Source organism: Callorhinus ursinus, unplaced genomic scaffold, assembly GCF_003265705.2.
Source record: "Callorhinus ursinus isolate GAN/ISIS: 27379988/994484 unplaced genomic scaffold, GSC_fseal_2.0 scaffold11, whole genome shotgun sequence".
Lineage (NCBI taxonomy): Eukaryota > Metazoa > Chordata > Mammalia > Carnivora > Otariidae > Callorhinus > Callorhinus ursinus.
Window position 1 is genome coordinate 337670 of NW_027397073.1, and position 20735 is coordinate 358404.

Sequence of the window (20735 nt, forward strand, 5' to 3'; positions counted from 1 at the left end):
AGCATCGGGGGCTGTGACTCTCCTTTCACCCGAGGTTGGCGTGGCAGGGGTGTGGGGAAGGGTTGATGCTCGCGTGTGCTTGCACAAGTGGACTCACACACAGGAACAAGCCCAGTGAAGTCCTCTAGTGCTGTGTCTGAGCATTTCCTGGGTTAGCATCTTGAGTGTCAAATAATATATTAGATGAGCCCTTTCCTGGAGATTTAGAGGAGAGTTTGCCTCAAAATCTCTTTATGTTTCCACTCTGTAAGTTACAAAAAAAGCAATTCAGGGAGCTTCCATAGCTGTCTGCTTCCATTTCTTTGAGCTCAGGAAATCTCATGAGTCCAAGGCCAACTCAATAAAGCCTAACAAAGCTCCCCACGTGAATTCTGAACGTCAGTTTTGGCCCATGGATGCAGATCAAACCAGAACTCACAAAAGAAGCCAATGGTCATGGGACCACAGGAGCTTAAACCGCTGGGTAATTCAATGAACCCCACAAGAACCCACACTTCTGCATTTGCGAAGTGCTGCCAACATGCTCTGTGCTACGTGGAGGGTGACACGGAGCGGACACAGAGAGCTTTAACTTCACCTCCACCGCTGCTGGTCTAGGATGAGCTCCCGTTTGTCAGCCTCTGTCTGCCTTCCTCTGTGGAGTCCCCAGCCACATGCAGATGGCTCTGTGTGATGTTTACCAGTGCTTGCTGAGGCCAGGTATAGCCCGGGTGGAGTCAGGATCTGGGTAAGTGTACGTGCACATACGATTACTATCTTGTCTTGATTTGGGGCACCTCTGTGTGTGTGTCGCAAATGCGTGAATGTGTCCCAGTGGCGTAACTTCCATGTTTGGGCCTAAGTAATTGGTAAAACATTTCCATGTCTTTGACCCATAAAATGCATTATGGCTGTGAGAAGAATGCTGAAGCATTAAATAGGCTGGTGGTGTTTCCGTGACACACACGCGTGTGGTTTTCCAGCAGATCTTCATCCCGCGGCCCACAGTGGTCCCAGTGACAACCACATGCACCCTAATTTCCATGTGATGAAGTTGCTTTCAGCCTCTATATGCATAAGAATTCACATATGAAATATATTCACAAATGCCGTTGGGTCATTTTGAGTGATTCCTATCAGCTCCCGGGGGCCCACTTCCCAGAGAGCATGCTGTAGCGAGGAAACCCCCAGGACAGACAGTCAGGACGGCTGCCCGAGCTGTTCACACTCTCCTCCACGCTTCTCCCCACTGCAGTGGAGGCCCCTGGGACGGTGAGGGAAAGCTGCAGGGGGTTGGGCAGTTAGTTAGTCAAGGTAGAAATAAGAATATCCCTCACCCCCTCCTCAAAGTCATATCACTGATAAACACGAATGAATACAAGAAAATAAACCGAGAAGAGTATTTCATAATCACATTTAAAGAAAAAAATCTGACTTTTTGCTGTGTCGTGGCATCTTAAAACTTAGATAGTCTACTGATAAACTTTGACTGCCTGTGTACAAAATAATATTTCACGCTCTTACTTAACAGAGTAAAGATGTATAGCGCTATTTAGGGTGAAGTTGACAGGGTGCCCATTTCGGATTTGGGGATCGTACCGTGGAGACATGATTTGCTCAGTCTTCGTAAGAGGGCTGTGAGTGTTCAGAAGCACAACGGGGAATGAGCACGCCGCCACTTGCTGGGGAAGCCCTAGAGAAATGAAGAGAGGGGGCTGTCCCCACATAGGATGATGTTCACGCAGCATTTCCATGGATTTCCATGATGGTTTGGAGACAAGTGTATGCAGGAGGGGGGCACGTTGGGCTGTTAACGCTTGACTTGGTAGGAAAAGGAAAATATCACATAGTTGTGTAAGGTGGGGATTTTGAGGATGGTAGAGTCCAAGATCCTATTAGGGTCATCCCTCTAGTACTCCAGCATCATAACACCCAGAAAATACACAATGCAATTTTTCTCCTAATATTTCCACTGCCTTGGCATTCTCTATGACTGATGTGTAGCTACATCCAGTAAAAAGCTTTGAAAGAATACATTTCCTTATTTTATCAGTTTCTCCTCTGTAAATATTCCAGGTTGTAGCCTGAGGAAGCAAAGCCCAACTTTTTGAAATGCACGTAAGCCTAGTGACTTCCGGGTCTCATCCCCATCATGGACGTGGCTATTGTGCACTGACCTCTGTGACCAAAGACCTCACCTTTACGAAGCCCCCACAGCGAGCAAGTCAGGGTCATGAAAGCCCCCCTCTTCCACGTGAGGAGTTTCAGTATCGGCCTGTGTTGCGGACTGGGCTGAGGGCAGGCCAAAGGAAATGGGGAGGACAGAGCACTCGCCAGTCTGGGGCCAGGAAACGAGCCTGGTCCAACGTCTCTCTGCCCTGAAGACACGGCCCTGCCACCGTCTGAGAGACTCCCTCCAATTTGCTTACTTTTTCCCTCTTGTTGACAAGTTGACAGTGAGAAATGTCCTCTCCATCCCGAGGACGCACATTTTACAGAGGCAGCATCCTTCAGGAGTGTGCCCGTCTTGGCACCACCACGTCCTCCTCTGTCACCGGATGGTGATGGAGCAGAGAGGCTGCTTCACCCCGTGCTGACTTGGTAGTTGGCAGCATTAGAGATGGAATTCATTGCTTTTGTTTTCTACCCTGCTCTGGCGACAGGCTTTGAAAATGGCCAAGTGATGTGCGTTTGTTTGTTTGGCAAATGTTTGAATTGCACCCACTGTGGATAAGGCTGTGTTCTAGGTTTTGTGAATTTAAATAAAGGAAAGATGGCCCTTACCCTCAAAGAGCTCTCCATCTACGGGAAAGATAAACATAGCGGCATACATGTTGTAAAGAACATTAATGACAGGAGCTGTTTCTGGTGCAGGTGGGAAGGTGGCTTCGGTTGTAGACATACCCACACTTGTGTGGATTTGGGGCATTCCCTGGTGTGGGATGCAGAGACTTTCTGATGACCTACAGGGCGGCTCAAATATCCAAAGTAGAGTTTTGCTTCAGCAGAGCACCTGAGCCACGGTGGACCGCCTGCTCATCAGAGGGTGGGCTTACTGATGCCGTCAACCTGCACACGTCTTGCCTGGCATCCCAGGAGTTACAGTGGTGAGAAGCCTGTTAAAGGCATTGTTTTAGACTGGGGGTCCTTCAGCACACAGAGTTGATGTGAGCACCAGCTGCTATAGCATTTCCACCCGTAAAACAGGGGAAAGATTGTGAGCCAACATCAGTGTCATCAGTGTGAGAAGCTCTCTCGCCGAGCAAGTTTACCTGTGTCTACCTGGATTCTCCTGGGGCACGGAGTGGGCAAACTGAGAGGTTTTCCCTGTCTTGACTCGTAAACCGCTCATGAGGCTCCGTATTTATGGCATGTTATTGGTCAACATGACGTTTCCTTCTGAATCTAATATTTGATTTCCTTTTCAGTGGTTTTCTTAATTTTTTATCTTCTACAAAAAAAAAATGCTCAGGTCTGGACTTCAGTTAAAGCAGTGAGATTTTTCTGTATATTGACTAGTAACTATAATGTGCGGTTGAGGATTGAGATATATTTTCCAATTCTATTTGAAGTTGTTTTTATCACAACATTTCTTAACACCTGAAAGTTTACAATATTTTTCATTGTTTTATTGTCTTTAGGCAGCAAGATGCAAATGTGATATAGCAATGGTGAAATTATTTTTAGCATAATTATTTAAAAAATCTAACCAACCTGCCAATGGGCATTATACTGTAAACTTGCAACTCTGCAGCCGGGGGGCGAGGGCAGAAGTACATTTTCTGTCCGACCCGTCCAAAGCTTGAGTAAGCCACTTAAATGAGTTTAAGTACTACTATGGCTTAAGCATAATTAATTTAAAAATCATATTTAAGTGTTTCTTAGTCTGTGATCTCCTGGCTCATTTAATGTTAAACGAACATCACTAAATCACTTGCTTAGCAATCATTTGAGAGTATGTGGAACACTTTCTAAGTATTTGTGTTTTTATTTCTGTTCTCATTTCTAGACCAGAAGATTCTCTACAGTTGCTCTGATTATGTTATAAACGATCTGAAAGCTCCGTTCACAAAAGCAGATATCTTGCAGAAATGCCAGGATGACTTCTAAGGAGAAGTGAGTGGCTTTGTCAAGTTTGAAGCTTCTATTGTGATGCACACACGGAAGTTCTATTTCTCTTTTTCCTTCTCTCTCTTCTCTTGTGTGACACCTACTAATTCTATTTTATGGCAGTTCCTTAAATATGGGTTTTGGCATGATTTCCTCATATTTATACTTGAGAAACGCCAGCAATAAATATAAAAAAGTTAAAACATTTTTATGGGAAAATATATATAGTACTACAATGATGAATTAATGTTACCCTATGCATTTTAATGGTCTTTCTGTTTGAATTCTTTTTCCCTGTGTAAAGTCTCGAATTCTGCAATGCAACCAATGTGGGAAGATCTTATCTCCATTTTTCTAAACTGGAAAACAAGCCAAGTGATTTAATTAGGCATAGAATGAGCTCCTTTTAAAAAATTAAGATATATATACGTATATCTTAATATAATATATAAAGCCCTGAAATTTAGCTCCCACGATCATGATGAGTGCTAGGCATTCAAGCCCATTTTACAGATGAGGATGTAGGTTCTGAGAGGTTAAGTCACTTAAATAACAGCCTCCTAGTAAAGGGCATTAGGGATGTGAGTCCAGGTTTGTTGAATCAGAAGCTGGTGCTTGTCCCCCTTACTGCTCTGACTTCAGACTGCTTCATGAGAGAGGATGTTGCTTGCACTAGAAAGGATGCAAAGACCTCTGTCTTTGTCTAAAGAAAGAGTGGTAGGGAACGCCTGCAGTGGTATCCTGCACCGCCATTCTTTTCTTCTTCTAATCGTCAGCTCTGAAGGGAACCGCCTGCTGTGTGACAAATCAGACGTAACCATCTCTGGTCAGAGATCTCGGAAGACCCATGGTAATATCACTGGTGCGTAGCAACGGCACATCTATAGCTCAGTTCTGCAGCTTTGTCACAATATGGTGTTTCTGGAGTTGTGTAGCAGAGTGTTTCAGATGGAGGTGATCTGTAGGACCCCTGTAGGCTGCGGCCATGGTGGTGAGTGCTGGACACCCATACTGTGCTAGGTTCCACCGTTGGCCAGCAAGGACACTGAAAACCATTGTGGGGATTCCAACAGAGGTAATGCCTTAAACTCTCATGCCCCATGGGTGGTGGCGAAGCTCCCAGGTATCTGAAGGGTCCTGTGTAGTCACACTTAGAAGTCAACTAGAAAAGTAAGCCCATGAGGTGTAGATTAATAGAAGAAAATCATACCTTGCAATCGTGCCTTGGCACAGACAACAGTTTACAAGTGAGTGTTTATTAGAGAGCAGGGCTCAGCAGATGTTTTCTAAAGCCCTTCCAGATTGAGAGCAGGAACCTCAGTTGATGTCCTGCCAGATTCTCAAGGACGCAGTATGTCTACACGGTGTTCAGACAGCCCCACAAAGGGCTGACAGAGCCTGAGCAAGGCACCTTGCTCTGGGACCAGTGGGAGCCAGTTATCATATGGGTGGACAGTTCCTGATACAAAGACTTTGTTCTCACCTAAGGAATGGAGCTTGCTCTTTGAGCATTCCTTTCATCATGGGCAGATTGAACATATTAATAGAATCTACCCTCCAGGGTTGTTATGGAACAAAAAAGATCAGGATACAGAGCCCATACAGGGTTGTCCACGCCAGTCATGCAATGGGTGTTTGCAAGGTTTTTCAGCAATGATCTCCCATGCCTCCACATCCACACTTCCATCTGATGCCAGAATGCGGAGTATGGTATTCCAGAAGGGCCACCCCAGGAGCAGACACATCTGCCATTTAGTAGAACTTCATGATTGAGAATCTTTTCATTATATTTCAGAAGTTGTGGCAGAACTAACATTGAATGAGAATTTAGCAGATGCCTGATGCCATGTGCGTGCCTTGTGTTGTTGGATTTAACAGGAGGGTCACGCCACGTAGTCAGAGTTCTCCTCTGTGGGTAAGAAGATGATGAACCATCCCAGCATGATCTAGGGGCCCTGCACGCCCGGGTGGGGCTCACCTCTCCCCTTTAGTTCTCTGCCTTTTGCATCTGGTCCTCCGTGAAAGTTTGTTTATTTATGCTGAACCACCTCTGGTTCCCCCATCCGCTTCCTGAAACCTTGCTAAAGCTGTTCCTTAGCTCTAAGAGTATGTGTGTGTGTGTTGGTTGGGGGCACTCCCTAGGGTTCTTAATACACAAGATCAGATCATCTGCAAATAGAGATTGTTTTACTCCTTCCTTTCCAATCTGAATGCCTTTTATTTCTTTCTCCTGCCTCATTTCTCTGCTTAGAACCCCCAGAACAGCATACAACACAAGTGATGTGGGTGCATGTCCTTGCCTTGTTCCTGATCTTAGGTGGAAAGCTTCAGTTTTTTTTTTTTTTTTTACCATTAATTAGGATGTTAGCTGTGGGTTTTCCATAGGTGACCTTTATCAGGTTGAGGAAGATCCCTTTTATTCCTAGTTTTGCCACGTTTTTATCATGAAAATGTCTTGAATTTGTCAAATGCTATTTCTGCATCTATTAAGATGATCATGTGGTTTTGTCCTTTATAATATGGGGAATTACTTTGATTGATTTTCATATGTTGAACCAACCTTGCATTCCTGGGATAAATCCTGCTTGGGGTTTAATGTTTCCACGTCGCAGGATTTAGTTGGGCAGTAATTTTCTTTGGGTGATCCGTCTGTATTCATAATGGATATTGATTGGTCTGTGGTCTTCTTTCTCATGATGTCTTTGGTTTTGGGACCAGGGTAATGCTGGTCCCCTAGAATGAGTTAAGCATTACCTCCTCTTCTGTGCTGTTTGTAAATGACTGGTGTTAATTCTGTAGACATTCACGAAACTCCACCAGTGAAGCCATCTGAACCAGGGCTTTTCTCTGCAGAGAGTTTATTATTGTTATCAGTTCAATCTCTGTATTTATTAGAGCTCCGTTGAGATTTTCAACTTCTTCTGGCATCATTTGTATCTCTCTAGGAATTAATCCATTTCATGTGGGTCATCTAAGTTTTTGGCATGCAATTGTTTACAAGATTCCTTTAATCCTGTGTGTTTCTGTAAGGCAGGCAGTGCCGTTTCCTCTTTCATTCCCGAATTTAGCAATTTAAGTCTTCTTTATTTTCTCAGCCCCTTTCTAAAGATTTGTCAATTTTGTTGACCTTTTCAAAGAATTAGCTTTTTAAAAATTGGCTTTGGTTTTTCTATTGTTATTCTATTCTCTATTTCATTTGTTTCCCTTTCTTGTCTTTATTATTTCCTTCCCTCTGTTTGCTTTGGGTTTACTTTATTCTTCTTTTATAGTTTCTCAACATGAACAACTAAATTGCTTTGAGATATTTTGTGTTGCATTTGCACATTTCTGCACATTTCTGGCCATAGCTTTTTTTGCGTCCCGTAAGTTCTGTCGGTGGTGTTTTCATTTTCATTCATCTTGAAGTGTTTTCTGGTTTCCATTCTGGTTTCTTTTTTGATCCATTGGTTATTTAGGAATGTGTTGTTTCACTTCCCTGTATTGAAAATTTCCCAAATCTCCTGTTTTTGATTTCTAATTTTATTCCATTGTGCTCAGGGAACATGTTTTATATGGTTTCAATACTTTTAGATTAAGTGAGACCTGTTTCATGGCCTGACATTTGGTCTGTCTGGGAAGACATTCCAAATGCAAGTGGGAGGATGTGTATTCTGCTGTTTTTGGGTGGTATGTTCTGTGCATGTGTGGGGTCTAGTCAGTTCACGGTATTGTTCAGTTCTCCCATTTCCTCGTCAGTCTCTGTCTGGTTGTTACACACACCACTGAAGGATAGGCATTGAAACCTCCGACTACTAGTGTTTAATTGTCCATTTTTCCCTTCAATTCCGTCAGTCTTTGCCTCACACATTTTGGGGTCCTATTGTTAGGTGCATATATGTTTACAATCTTTATGTCTTCTTTATGGATTGACATTTTTATCATTGTAGGATCTCTTTCTTTGTCTCTAGTAACAATACTTATCCTGGAGTCTATTTTGTCTGATATTTGTAGAGCTACTCCAGCTTTTGTTTTTGTTTAACATCTGCATGGTACATCTTTCTTCCTGTCCTGTTTACTTTCAGTTTATCTGTATCTTTGATTTAAAGCGTGTCTCTTATAGACAGCATGCAGCTGGGTCCTGGTTTTTTTTTTTTTTTTTAAGTCCTTCCTGCTAGTCTCTGCCTTTTAATTGGAGTCCTTTATTCATTTACATTTAATTCAGTTACTGATAAGGTTGGATTTATGCATTCCATTTTACAATTCATTTTCTATGTGTCTTGTCTAGCTTAGGTTAATACCAACTTAATTTATTTATGATTAAAATTAAGTTGGTTATTAACTTGAACTAGATTTTTTATCAGTTAAGATGTGAACGATAATCCCTAAGGCAGCCAATAAGAAAATAACTAAAATTTTTTTTAAAGGGAAGGAAATTAAAATGATACACAAGAAAATATTTGGCCCCAAAGCAGGCAGCAAAATAGGAATGTAGGAACACAAATAAAAACCTTAAAATACTGATTTAGTTTCAGTTTGTATTCAAAAACTTTGCTCCTGGATAACTCCATTCCTTCCCCTTCTTTCATCTTTCCTTTTTCGTACAAAATATGTCTTTACGCAGTGTGCCTACCGGCACATTTCTGGTCACTGCTTTATACAGTTACCTTTTAAATCAGATAAAGGAGGGAAAATGCCACAGACAGAAGCCACGCAGACACCCCCAGGGGAGAAGGTGTTCCCACTGGGCAAGCGATGGGTCAGGTCACGTAAAGACAGCCTCCCACGTGGGATAACCACCAGACAGGTCAGACAACAGTCGTTCTCTGGGGAGGAGGCTTTGTGGGGGCTGCGCCCCCATGCTGTTTCCCACCGTGATTGCAGGCTGTAGAGCTGGAGGGGGGGGATGGGCATAGGGTCAGTTAAAATGCCACCGGGCTCTCTGTTCTTACTGAGATACAGCAGTTTCCCCTGAATAAATGTCTCCTGTTGCTGCAAACCTTTGCTTAATCCCCAGAGTTCTCAAAGAGCTGATTCTGACAACTTTTGCCAGTTTTCTCATTGCTTTTATGGGTGAGAGAAATTTTGGAGGTGCTTATGCTGCCATTTCACTGATGTCAGAGGTCTATGTGGTTTTGGGGTGGCTGACCCCGGCGACTCAGCCTGGGCTGTGAATGTGAGGGATTGGTTCAGAGGTGGGCCAGAGGCCACGTGGCCCGGCCCAGGCAAGCCAGCCAGCCCGGGCTTTGTCAAAACCTTGGGGGGACAGGCACGCTTTCTGCTTACGTTGGCGTGCTGATGAATAGCGAGCCTCCCCGGAATGGAAGAGCACGGCCCACGGAGGAGAGGACACGGCAGCACCAGAACCAGACCGGCAGAGAGCCCGTCCTGAGGACCCTGAGCCCGGGTCCAGCTGCGCCCAGGTTTTCGGTCGTCTGGATGTCCTGTTCTCCATTGGTGAGTGGCAGAGTGCAGGTGCCACTTGGTCTGTGACTTACTTCCTTGAGCCGTTTGCTTTGCTGGGACCCAGCCCACAGAGGAGAAACGGTCAGGCCCCCGCACAGGCCTGTGGAGCTGGTCTGGCTCAGATTCAAACCGGCAAGGTCAGCCTGAGCAGGTGCATTTCTCACGCTAACCCCCTGTGCTCCCAGGTTTATGCTAAAGCAGATTCGGTGAGAATGATTATGTATCAACGTCTGCAACTGTTACTTATCACTTCCATCGCAAATGACAAAAACATCAGCATTTTCATTTACTAATCTTCTTATGGTTTGGGACTTTGGGCACTGATTACCTGAAAGACAAATGTTTTTCTTAACTTCAGATGTCCACGCACATGACGTCCAGCCCAAATGCAAGCTACTGCATTCTAGGTAAATCTTATAGCGAGAAAAATAGACCTGCATCCTTGTGCTTTAACTGTATGGAGAATTTTCACTGTGGCAAGACATAGCCCAGGTGGAAATTATGACTTAAATAATTCCTCATAATGTGCTCCAACCACATAACACTTTAGATTATCCTATTAATCTTTCCTCCCTAATGCTTCCTTTGTTTATTTATCTTCTTGTTGGGTTGTTACTTTTACTACCTGACCATGCTGTGTGGCCTCTTGTATAAAGCAGTCGAAAGACTCTAATTTTACAATAAATGGCTAAGAGAATGGATTCTGTGTTCACTTACTTTTAAGTAAACTCTGATTATCTGGATTGACTGCCCCACCAACATCCTTGTGAATGGAGCTCTTTTGTACGACGTTTATGATACCTCATGTGGAGTAAGGTTATGCTTTAGTGTAACCTGATACCCTTGTGTTAAAAGGCCCAAATTAACCAATTCCTGAAAGCTACACAAGGAATACATTTTCAAATGGTTTGTTGGGCATGAAGAGGGTGTACACGAGTCACTCATGAGTAGGAAGCCTGTGTTTTAGGTCTCACTGCAAATTTACCACAGATCGTCACGAATGCTTATGACCATGCAAATAAGGCACATTTCAGGTGTCTTATAGGTACAGTGAGTCTGCGATTCATAGTCAGGGAATGCTGCAAAATTGAGATGAGCAGACACTGCCTTCACTTGCAAGAATGAGGCTCCATATACCATCATAAATCTTTGGATGACTCTCATGACATTCTGATAGATTCTCTTCAGATCTTTCTTATATAAATTGCTAATTTGAGAAAGTTCATAACTGTTGGATCTTTTTTTTTTCATCTTAAAGAGAAATGAGTGTGTTGGCTTCTGTGTTTGATGAGAGCACAGGAATTTCATCGACTGTTCCCTGGGGCACGTCTGTGTCTTGGGTCTGGCGAGCAGGGGTCTGGGGGCAGTGGGTCCAGGTTCCCACAAGCAAAACCCATTCCTGGAAGAACCGTCTGCTCCCTTGAGAGACGGCTCACTGAAAAAGTCCCTCCATGGTGGCTGCACCACCTCCCCTCTATCCTTCTTGAGAAGACACACCTGTCTTCCTGCTGAGCCCAGGAGATTAGGGGTTTAGGATAAGACGCGTTCACCGAGAGCCCGGTGTTTGCACCACCAAGAGCCCCTCAGACATGTTCTCAGCATGAATATTTAATCTGCTTCATCCACCCTAGTGTGAATATTCCTTTCCATTCAGGGAGCAACACTGAGTTATTGGAATGTCTCTCCGTCTGACACCTGATCCCTGGTCTCCGGGGCTGATGCTCACTGCCCAGCCGGTCGGAGGCGGAGGCCACACAGGTGGGCTCCGTGCACCCAGCCCATCTGTCAAGCACCATGTGCGGGACAGATGAGGAAGGAAGCAGCAGGGGCCCGCTCCGGGGTGGACCCGGTCCACTTTGGGAGCTGCCTTTCTAAGTCACTGACTGGTTTTCTTCTACTTTCTTTTCTTTTCTTTCTTTCTTTCTTTCTTTTTTTTTTTTTGTACATCATCATACTACTTATGGAAGTAGAAAGAACTTGAAAAAAATTTTACTTCAAAACTTCAGTCTAGTAAACTGAAATCATGGATAATAAAATGACGCTCCTTATTTTTATTTTCTAAGTCACGATTTACCCCAATTATAAATTAGGGTAATTACATTGAAATTTTCATGAAAATTAAACAGTATTCATCACGGGCTTTACAGAAACCAATTTCTTTACACAAAGTCTTGACCAAATGTTACCTGACTATGCCAGTAAGGAGAATTTTCCTTCAAAGATATTTTTAGGGAAAACTTTTGTTTGTTTGTTTTTCTTTTTAAAATTGGAAAAACTGTAAAACATAAAAGAAATGCAAATATATAGTAAAAATTGCTTATTCAGAGTTAGTTCTAACTGCTCGTATCAAACTTCTCTTTAGGAAAATGTATTCAGTACAATTGAATCAACACACAATTTATTTTTTTATGGTAACAGATTTTTCAAATTGAGTTTTTAAAAAGTACATTTAACTACAAAAGTAAGATTAAATAGATACTTATAAAATATATTTACCCTGAAATGGCTAAGAATATAAAATGTCGATGTCCATGTCAACAGTACATTATACATTACACGCATTATTTAAAGGTCATTTTCTTTCCAGTAATAATGTAGATAAAACCACAATATTTATTGCTTGTATCAAGTGCAGGTTAAAATCCAGTTGGCCTCCAAAAACCAATCCTTATGGTAAAGGATTTCTCAATCTGGTCAGGTGAAATAGTACGCTTAACAGGTATGAATACAGTTGCAAAATGTACCAGTTTTCAACAAGCATTCAAGTTTTTATTTCAGATAGCCGGTTACAGTTTGGGGACAGCGCCCTGAGATGCTGGGCTGGAGACTGAGCATATCACTTCTCTGGCTGGTGTCTATTCCACCGCACTGTTTCTGGGGTGCGAGGAATCTGCTAACAGACAAAGCCTGGGACTAACGCAACACTGTCAGCTACGAGACCAGCAGCTCGCTGGGCAGAACTGTTTATTTCTAGGACATTCTGCTGAAACAACAGTGTCCAGCCAACAAAAGCACCCACCAGAAAGAGTGACACAAACCCCATCTTAGTGAGAATAGGTTGCCAGTATAACCACCTTTTCTTTTCTCGTTCAGTCTCATTTAGCCTCTGTTTCATCTGCTGCACCTTCTGAGCCGTGTCAGCCTTTCTGTCGTCTCGAATTCGTTTCCGTAGACACTTTCGCTGTTCTCTTCCGTAGTACCCTGCATTTTAGAGCATAGTCCTGTATATCTGTCACCTGTCAGTTTTTCTTCTTCTAGGCCTGTCCTATTACCATTGTATTTTTCAGTCATTATTTTGGTTGGTGAATGATCAAAAGCAGGGCATAAGTCTTCCTTAGAAAGTTCTTTCCACCGTTTCTGTATATTTGAATCTCCCTTTATAAATTTTCCTCCTTCTATTATAGTCATATATGAAAATCTGAGTTGATCTGGTGTCTGAATAAGTCCCATTCGATATTTCCTCATACTCAGTAACGGTTGTTTAATGTTAATATCATCTCCTTTTTCCATCAGAACAAGACAGGTATCTACTAGAGAAAAGGCGCCTGACCGCCCAATGCCTGCACTACGGTGGATCACTGCAGGCCCGTGTTCAGGATTCAAGGAACCAGACTCTCTCACTTTGAATAAGAAATTGAGAAATGAAGCTGGTGATTCAGGGACTCCAAAATCTGGCCAGGTAGTATAATGAAAGTGAGATATTGTTCTGGTTTCACCACTAGTGATATTTTCTAACTGCAGTAGATGTACTGTATCATATGACTTCACATCTGCTGACAAGAACGTCACCCTGAATCCTGTTTCTTTAAACAGCATCTCTCGATCACCTTTTGTTGGCCAGTGCTGTGCACATTTAACCGATTCCTTCTCCACAACTCGGTTTAGCATGACAACTGCTTTGGTTTTTTGCTGCCAAACCATGAGCCAGAAATGGCAACCTGTATTAGGAAGTGGGCCCTGTGTTAAGATGTAACTCCTCTGCGCCTCTTCTGTATCAACTAAACTGGCATTTATATAATCATTTTCAGCATTTTGCAGCTGAGCACGACTGCGATCATATGGGCTTACATCTCTGTATCTGTTTCGATTTCTGTTTTCTGGAAACTTGGTCACTCTATGAGGATAGTCATGGGACTCATTGCGAATTTCCAAGTACAGCTGTTGCCAGCGATTCTGAGCATCCAACTCCTCAAACTCCTGTTCGACGGTGGCAGACACGGCGGCGGGAGCGAGCTGGCGTGAGGGGAGCCTGCGCCGGCGGAGAGGCTCAGGCCCTGCCTACTTTATTTTATTTCTTAAGATTTTATTTATTTATTTGAGAGAGAGAGAGAGAGAGAGAGAGAGAGAGAGAGAGCAGGGGGAGGAGCAGAGGGAGAGGGAGAAGCACGCTCCCCGCAGAGCAGGGGGCTGGATCCCAGGACCCCGAGATCGTGACCTGGGCTCAAGTCAGACACTTAAGTGACTGAGCCATCAGGTGTCCCTTCTCTTCTGTTTTAAAGGAAATGTGAGTCCATAGCCAGCTCCAGCAGCAGCCTGTCCTGGTTCCGCTTTTCTTTACAAACCCCTTCTGCCCCACTACGGCCACCATGGCCTGACGTGGTGGTCACTGAGTGAGGGTCTGATGTGTCCATCTGCACAGCCATCCGCCGGGAGAGGGGACGAGAAGCCCCCTAGCTTGTGTGTGCTGTCGCATCAGGGCGCACAAGATCGGGTAGCCTGCTTCATCTCTGCGCCCAACACAGTTCCGAGCAGGCGGAAGAGCTGCCCCATGAGAAGTTCAGAACATTTTTCTAAAAACCTCAGAGCTTCCTTCCAGCTCCATGAACGCATCTTCTAGAAAAGACTGTAACCATTCCTAAAATGTTAATCACTCCTGTTGATTTTCGTTATTTAGATGATTATTCTTAGCCTCGCTGAAGAATAGGATGATTTCGTTGGCAGCAGAAAGTAGAATCATTTTGTTTCTCACCGTGGGACGAGTAAAATTGACAACCTCCTCCCTTCCCGCTAAGTCATAATTAGAAATTAGAGCTACATCAGCCTGTTCTCGGCAGCTGTAAACTCTGGCAGGAGCATTAACGAACACCTCAAAACTCTGTCAGTTACTGAACTCATGACATTTTTTCAAATAATATAAGCTTACTTTGGCCCCCTGTAAGAGCAATCCAAACAGAATCTGGATCTTTAGATAGTTCTTGAAGTATTTAAGAATTGCCCACTTTTTAGTGGGAAAAAAATTAATCTCGACTTGTTCTTGGAATCTTTCCTTTTGAGGTTGAGACACACTCGGGTTTTTATTCTCAAAGCAAACTGTTTTTACAAAATTGTTATGATGGGTACAAAGGGTAGAGGTGAAATTTTGAACCAGGTCACAGGTGTCTCTGCTGTTTGTAATCATACGTCCTGCATATGAGCCTGTTACCAGAGCAAATTGGGTCTGCTCACATAAAGCCATGTATGTGGTTGATTTGCACTATTGCCAAAAACGTTCTCACTGTGTATGCAATTTGTCAAAACAATTCTGAGGCTTGCATGAATATTTGGATCATGAATATTCGGATGTTTCCATAAGCTTTTGTTGCTTGATACATGGCATTTGGGTGGAAGTTTAGTTCATTGTGAGTTTTTAAATTATAGGTTTAGTAAAAATTTTAGATTATTTTTCACTAGGAATTATGTGACTGGATGTGGGGCTTTATACAACATGATAAATTTTAAGCAGTTATTTGAAAACTCTCTGAATTCAGTGAAAATAGCCTTTTGGGGACTGATTTAGACAATTATAAAGGAACAATCAACGTCACACGCTGGCTTGTGTTTAGAAGCCACTTTTGGGAGGCAGGGCAGGGAAGATGTCCACGGGTTGTTCCTGGCCTTTGAGCCACATTCGGGTGTATTTTCCCTTGAGCCATTTGGGTCCTGCGAGGGGTCCACTTGATACGAAAGAACCTCTCTGCTCCTGGGTCCCCTTGATGGCCCTCTCTGATTGCAGGGCCAAGGCAAACTCATGGGTTTCCCCCTTTCTAAGGGCAGCCTGGGGCTGTCTCCTCTGAGCCGATCGCCCCTGGGCCTTTTGTCACACAGCAGGAGTCACGTCTGCAGGCGGATGGGATGGTTTCAAGCGTCGTGTGGCCTGGGGGCTCATGGCCGTGACCCTCGTCTGTAACCCCATCCGGGTCAGGCCTGGTTCAGGGGCACAACGGCCCAGGAGCGTGGACGACTCCTGCCCCACGAGGCTCCCTGCCCATGGCAGCACGTGGGCTGGTGGCAGAAGCTGCAGGGACGGACCTCATGGAAGCCACGGCTGTGGCCGGACGTGTCCTGTGGACCTCCTTCTCCATCCTGAGGGACCCCCCCCCCCAGCTTCGGTGCTGCAGGCGGCCCCGGCAGGAAGTGCTGTGTTTGGAGGGAGTTGCAACATGCCGGCGCATTCCAGACACTGAGGGTGTCCGTGATGCTGCGGAGGGAGCTGGTCACAACGTGCCGCTCAGCGTGGAGGCCGGGGTCCGCCTGCGTGAAAAGGGGCCAGGGAGCGAGGATGGGGTGTGCGATGGAAGGCCCCTCAGCGCGGGGGGCGTGGCAGGGCTTGCCGTTGGCCCTGAAGTCCGTGAAGACAGCAGGACCACCCGTGATAGCTGCAATCCCTTCCGGAAGCCCGAGTTCTCTGTTTGTGTTGCAAGGCGGGAAGCTGAGGCCCTGGGCCCCCATGCACCCTGTGTCCGAGCAGACCTTCGCGGCAGACAGTGCAGACCTGGGAAGGGCCCCTTTCCCCAAAGCTGCGAGCCAGGGATGGGGGTCTGGATCCCGGCTCTGGGTAGGAGCACCTGTGCGGCAGTTACCCAGTGCAGCGCTCTGCTCAGGCTACCGCCTCCCTCCTGGCCTTGTCGGTGGAAGGGGGCCTAGCCGGAGGCCTCGGGGGGCCAGGGAGGCGGGCGTGGTCTCCCCGCCACCAGACTGCCGCTGCTTCGGGGAAGATACCACATTTAGTCATTTGTCGCAATGACACGCGTCCCGATGACACGGGGTGCCCGTGAATGCTGCCAACAGCCCTACTGGGGCCGGGCGCCCGCGCAAGCCGCAGCCCACCCACCCGGAACAGGAACATCCACAGCTGATGGGGGAACCTCACCTGCACATGATTGATCTGCTCGTAACAAAGCTAATAATTACACGGCTCTTCATTTCCATCCGTCTTTGTAACGTGAAATTTCCCTCAGTGTGAGCGGCCTGGGCCTGCGGGGGTAAATTGGAGAGCAGAATGGCTAACCGGCAGGGGCTGCGTCGGTCTCCCCCCGCCCCCGCCCCCGCAGGTACTTCCTGAAGACAGACAGCCGCACTTGCGCTCCGTTTCAGATGTTTGGTTTCATTTTGATGTATTTTGAAAATCCACTCACTCTTAGGAAATCTAAATGTTTGAAATTACTTTTATACCCTCTGTCCCGTACATATTTTCCCACATAACATTGTCAGACCTGGAGTCTACCTTAGGTTATGGCTTTATTTCAGGAGACCTAAGAGCATGTCAACACGGAAGTGTTAACCTGAGTAGTAGCCATAGCGGGTCCCTGGTCAGTGTTCTTCTTCACCTTCTTCCTCCGGCCCTTGGTGTCTCAAAATAGCTACCGTGTCACAAACAATTTGAAACCCAACCCTTTCTAAAGAGAGAAAGGCCTTGTAACAGAGCGGTCTCATTTCTAAGACTAATACAAGTGTCTTTTAATTCATGTATTCAAAAGGGATTTTATTGCCCCATAAGAAAGGCTGAGAAAGGAGTGCTTGGTCCTGGTGCTGGGATTTGGTGGGGTCTGGTGAGGTTTGATGGGGTCTGGTGGGGTCTGGTGGGGTTTGGTGGAGTTTGGTGGGATTTGGTGAGGTTTGGTGGAGTTTGGTGAGGTTTGGTGAGATTCGATGGCATTTGATGGAGTTTGGTAGGGTTTGGCGAGGTTTGGTGAGGTTTGGTGGGGTTTGATGGAGTTTGGTAGACACATGCAGACTCACACTCACAACTCTCTCACACACTGACATGCACACACTGACATACACGTCCCCACTCCCCAGACTATTGGGAGTCCCCAGTGTTTCCCCCCAGCCCTTGACAACTAGAGTCCTGAAGTGCCTGCTAAACATCAACGTACAGCTTCCAGGGTCTCTGAACCTGCGAGTCTAGACGGGGCCCGGGCACACACCTTGATAAAATAACCCAGGGGAGGAGGTGTAGGCGACACTGGCCTCCAAATCTCCTCTGGCTGGAGCTGGCCCAGCCACTCCAGGAGGCCCCTTGGTCCCTGCGGCTGGATGGCTTCCCTCCCAGCCACTCCTCACACCTGCCATCGGCTGGGTTTGCATGTTTTGCTGCAGGAGTTGCTTTCACGCCTGCGTCCCCCAGTAGGCTACCAGCCAAGCAAGGGCCGGGTCCATAGACAGACGACTGTCGAGTGGCAGAGTGGCTGTCTCAGCAGGAGTGGGCCATGGAGAGGCTATTTCAACCCGTCTCGTGTCTTCACCCTCAACACCTGAGCACTGGGAAGTCTGCCATTCTTCCAGCCTCTCGTGTGTGGGCCTGGCAGCGCTGTGTGACCTCCGAGGGGGTGCTGGTTGCCTTCTCTCTGGGCCTCTCAGGTCCCATCTCTTGGCCGCGCACCTCCTCAGTTTAGAAACCTCCCACACCTCGCAGGGGCTGGGAGAATGGAGGGTCTTCCAGGAACCCTCCCTCTGACTCATCTTCCTCCTGCTTCTGTGAGCTGGGTCCACTCTGCATCTTCGTGCTGCACATCTTGAGTAGAATGTCTCTCTCTCAGAGAAAAAGGACTTGCCTTTCAGAGCAAAAGCGCCCCCTGTCCTGTGCGGTGGGACAGACTGCATCCTCTGTACACCGTCCTCCTTGGCTTATGTGCCAGGGACAACATTCCCCACATACTGCCTCCTGCTTTCGAATTTGTGTTTCATTCTTAGTCCTCTGTCATGACAATTAGGTGTCTCTTAACCTCTCGAAAATCGGGAGAACAACATTGCCCTTTGAATTTAAATGTGCACATTGATTCATGATTGATCATCAGATCCAAGATTTGCAAAGACAGCTTAAAGAGACGGGATGGCTCCCAAGTGAGCAAAACTGAGCTGGAAGCAGATGGAAGGCATTTGCTTAGTTTAGGAAAGACTGTCTAATTAAGGGGGGATTGGTCAGCTTGGAAAATGCGGCAGGAAGAAATGCTTCTGTCAGGGGCAGGCGTTCGTCTTCCTTCACAATGTGCGCACTGCCTGGGGGTCCTCACCACCTCCAGGCCACACAGCTCAGTGAGGGACCCCAGTGGACCCGGTTCTCGCCGAGTCGGCTTGTGTTCTATTGCTGTCTCTCCATGCACCTTGCAGCTTCCCCTCCACCATGATGTGACTTTGTCAGATTACTCATCCATCTGATTGGCCATCCAGGGCATGTCATCTGTTTGCTAAAACGACCTGCACTCGCCCATTTTGTTCTTGCTCGCCCCTCGGCCTCTTCTTCTGTGAGCTCTGGGTCCAGTTCTAGCTGCTCTCACCCTTGGCATTCAGTTATGGAACTGAAGTCCGAGCTGTCATCTGCGGTGGACAGCAGAGAGTCATCCTCCTATGTCCACCGAGTTGCCCCTGCTCCCACGGAGCCCATCAGGTAAAGGCAGCGAAACTTCTCTTCTACCCAGCTCTTGCTTCTTTCTCTGCGCCTCGTCTGGGGGGGCTGGCCTTAAAACCGACAGGGCACAAAGCTCCAGGTGGTGCTGGAGGCATGGGGGTCCGCCTGTGCCAGGGAAGCTCAGGAGAGTCTGTGGAGGGACACCTTGGGGCCAACTGAGTGCGGAGGTGTCACTGTGTGTGCATGAGACAGTGGCCCCAGTGGGGAAGGTGAACCGGGGGAGTGAGACATGAATGGGCTCTCGAAAGAGATGATCTTGGCAAGTGGACAGGAAAGACGGATGAGGAACATGTGCAGAGCTGAGCAGAAGCCAGCAGGAGACGGAGGACACTCCGAAGAGCGGTTTGAAAATGAACAGGAACCGAAAGCCGCTTGGTCGGCACATAAGGAAGCTTCCACCACGGCACTGGTTCTTCCTGGACGCCGTGGACTTCTTTCATGACAGTGAAAACGGAGCCAAGTGCTCATCTCTCGTTATGGACTTTCAGGTATTGGGCAAAATCCCTGTGAAACAAATCACAGGAAATTCTCTGCTGAAAAGAAATCAGCGACGGATGTTAAGTGATAAGAACCTCTTGTTCACGCTCCCTCTGAATTACACGTCCAGACTTGGAACCACAAAGAGAAAACATCCTAACTTAGATATAAAATAGAGTTTACGTATGGAAGGGGGATAAAGCCTGGGTCCGGAATGGCAATGTTTACCGAGCATCAACTATCTGCAGGACATTTGTGGGTGTTCCTTAGGTTTAGAAAGCACGTTTTCATGGATTACTTCGGTTTGGGGATTATTACCCGTTTGCACGGAGGAAAAAGCCTCCTAAAGCGCTGTGTTTGGATGTTCCTCTGTTACTTGAAATTCATCATGTCCAACAGCCGGAGCAGGACTCTCTCCCGAAGTTGGCTCTCACGGCCGAGCCAGACAGAGCCAGCCCGTGACTCGTGGAGGGACGACGGCATCTGTAAAGAGTTACATGGAGACAGAGTGTATTGTGGAGTGAGACTGAGTGAGAATGTGTGTTTACTCCCTACCTTGAAGGTAATATGCTTGGTAATGTTTTCATTATTATTATTATGAAATCAATTAATCAGTATTAATTTTGAATCCCAGCCAATACAGTATTTAAATTCCAAAATAGAGATCTTCTTGCAGCAAATGACATAGAAACGATCACTAGGAATCTCGCAGAAACAGAGAGAGACAATATGCCTGACATCGGGTAAAGTCCCAGCAATCCAACGAACTAAGTAAAAGTCTGGTTTAACTAAGGCCCAGAGGGTGTGTGTTTAATCCATATTAGGCACTAGCTGTATGCTTGGAGCTGTACTTGTAACTGTTACTTGGACCAGACTCTGTATTGGGTGGGCAACTCCAGTTTCAATGCAGGGAAAGTGAACTTGGGTCTTCCAAGGATTCTCCAACACTTGCCATGGAAGGAGCCTGGTAGAGTGGGTTCCCTGCCCGGCGCCGGGTGGTTGGCCTCGCCGGGAGCCCTGCTGGGAGAACGCACATGGCCTTGTGTGCGTATTCCTCACC

The 20735-nt window shown here is 46.2% G+C and overlaps 1 pseudogene; it reads right to left on the reverse strand.

Annotated features, from left to right (window-relative positions):
• Positions 1 to 12424: 12424 nt before the first annotated feature.
• Positions 12425 to 16239, reverse strand: LOC112835341 (tyrosine-protein phosphatase non-receptor type 2 pseudogene; annotated as a pseudogene).
• Between the last annotated feature and the right edge of the window lie 4496 nt (positions 16240 to 20735).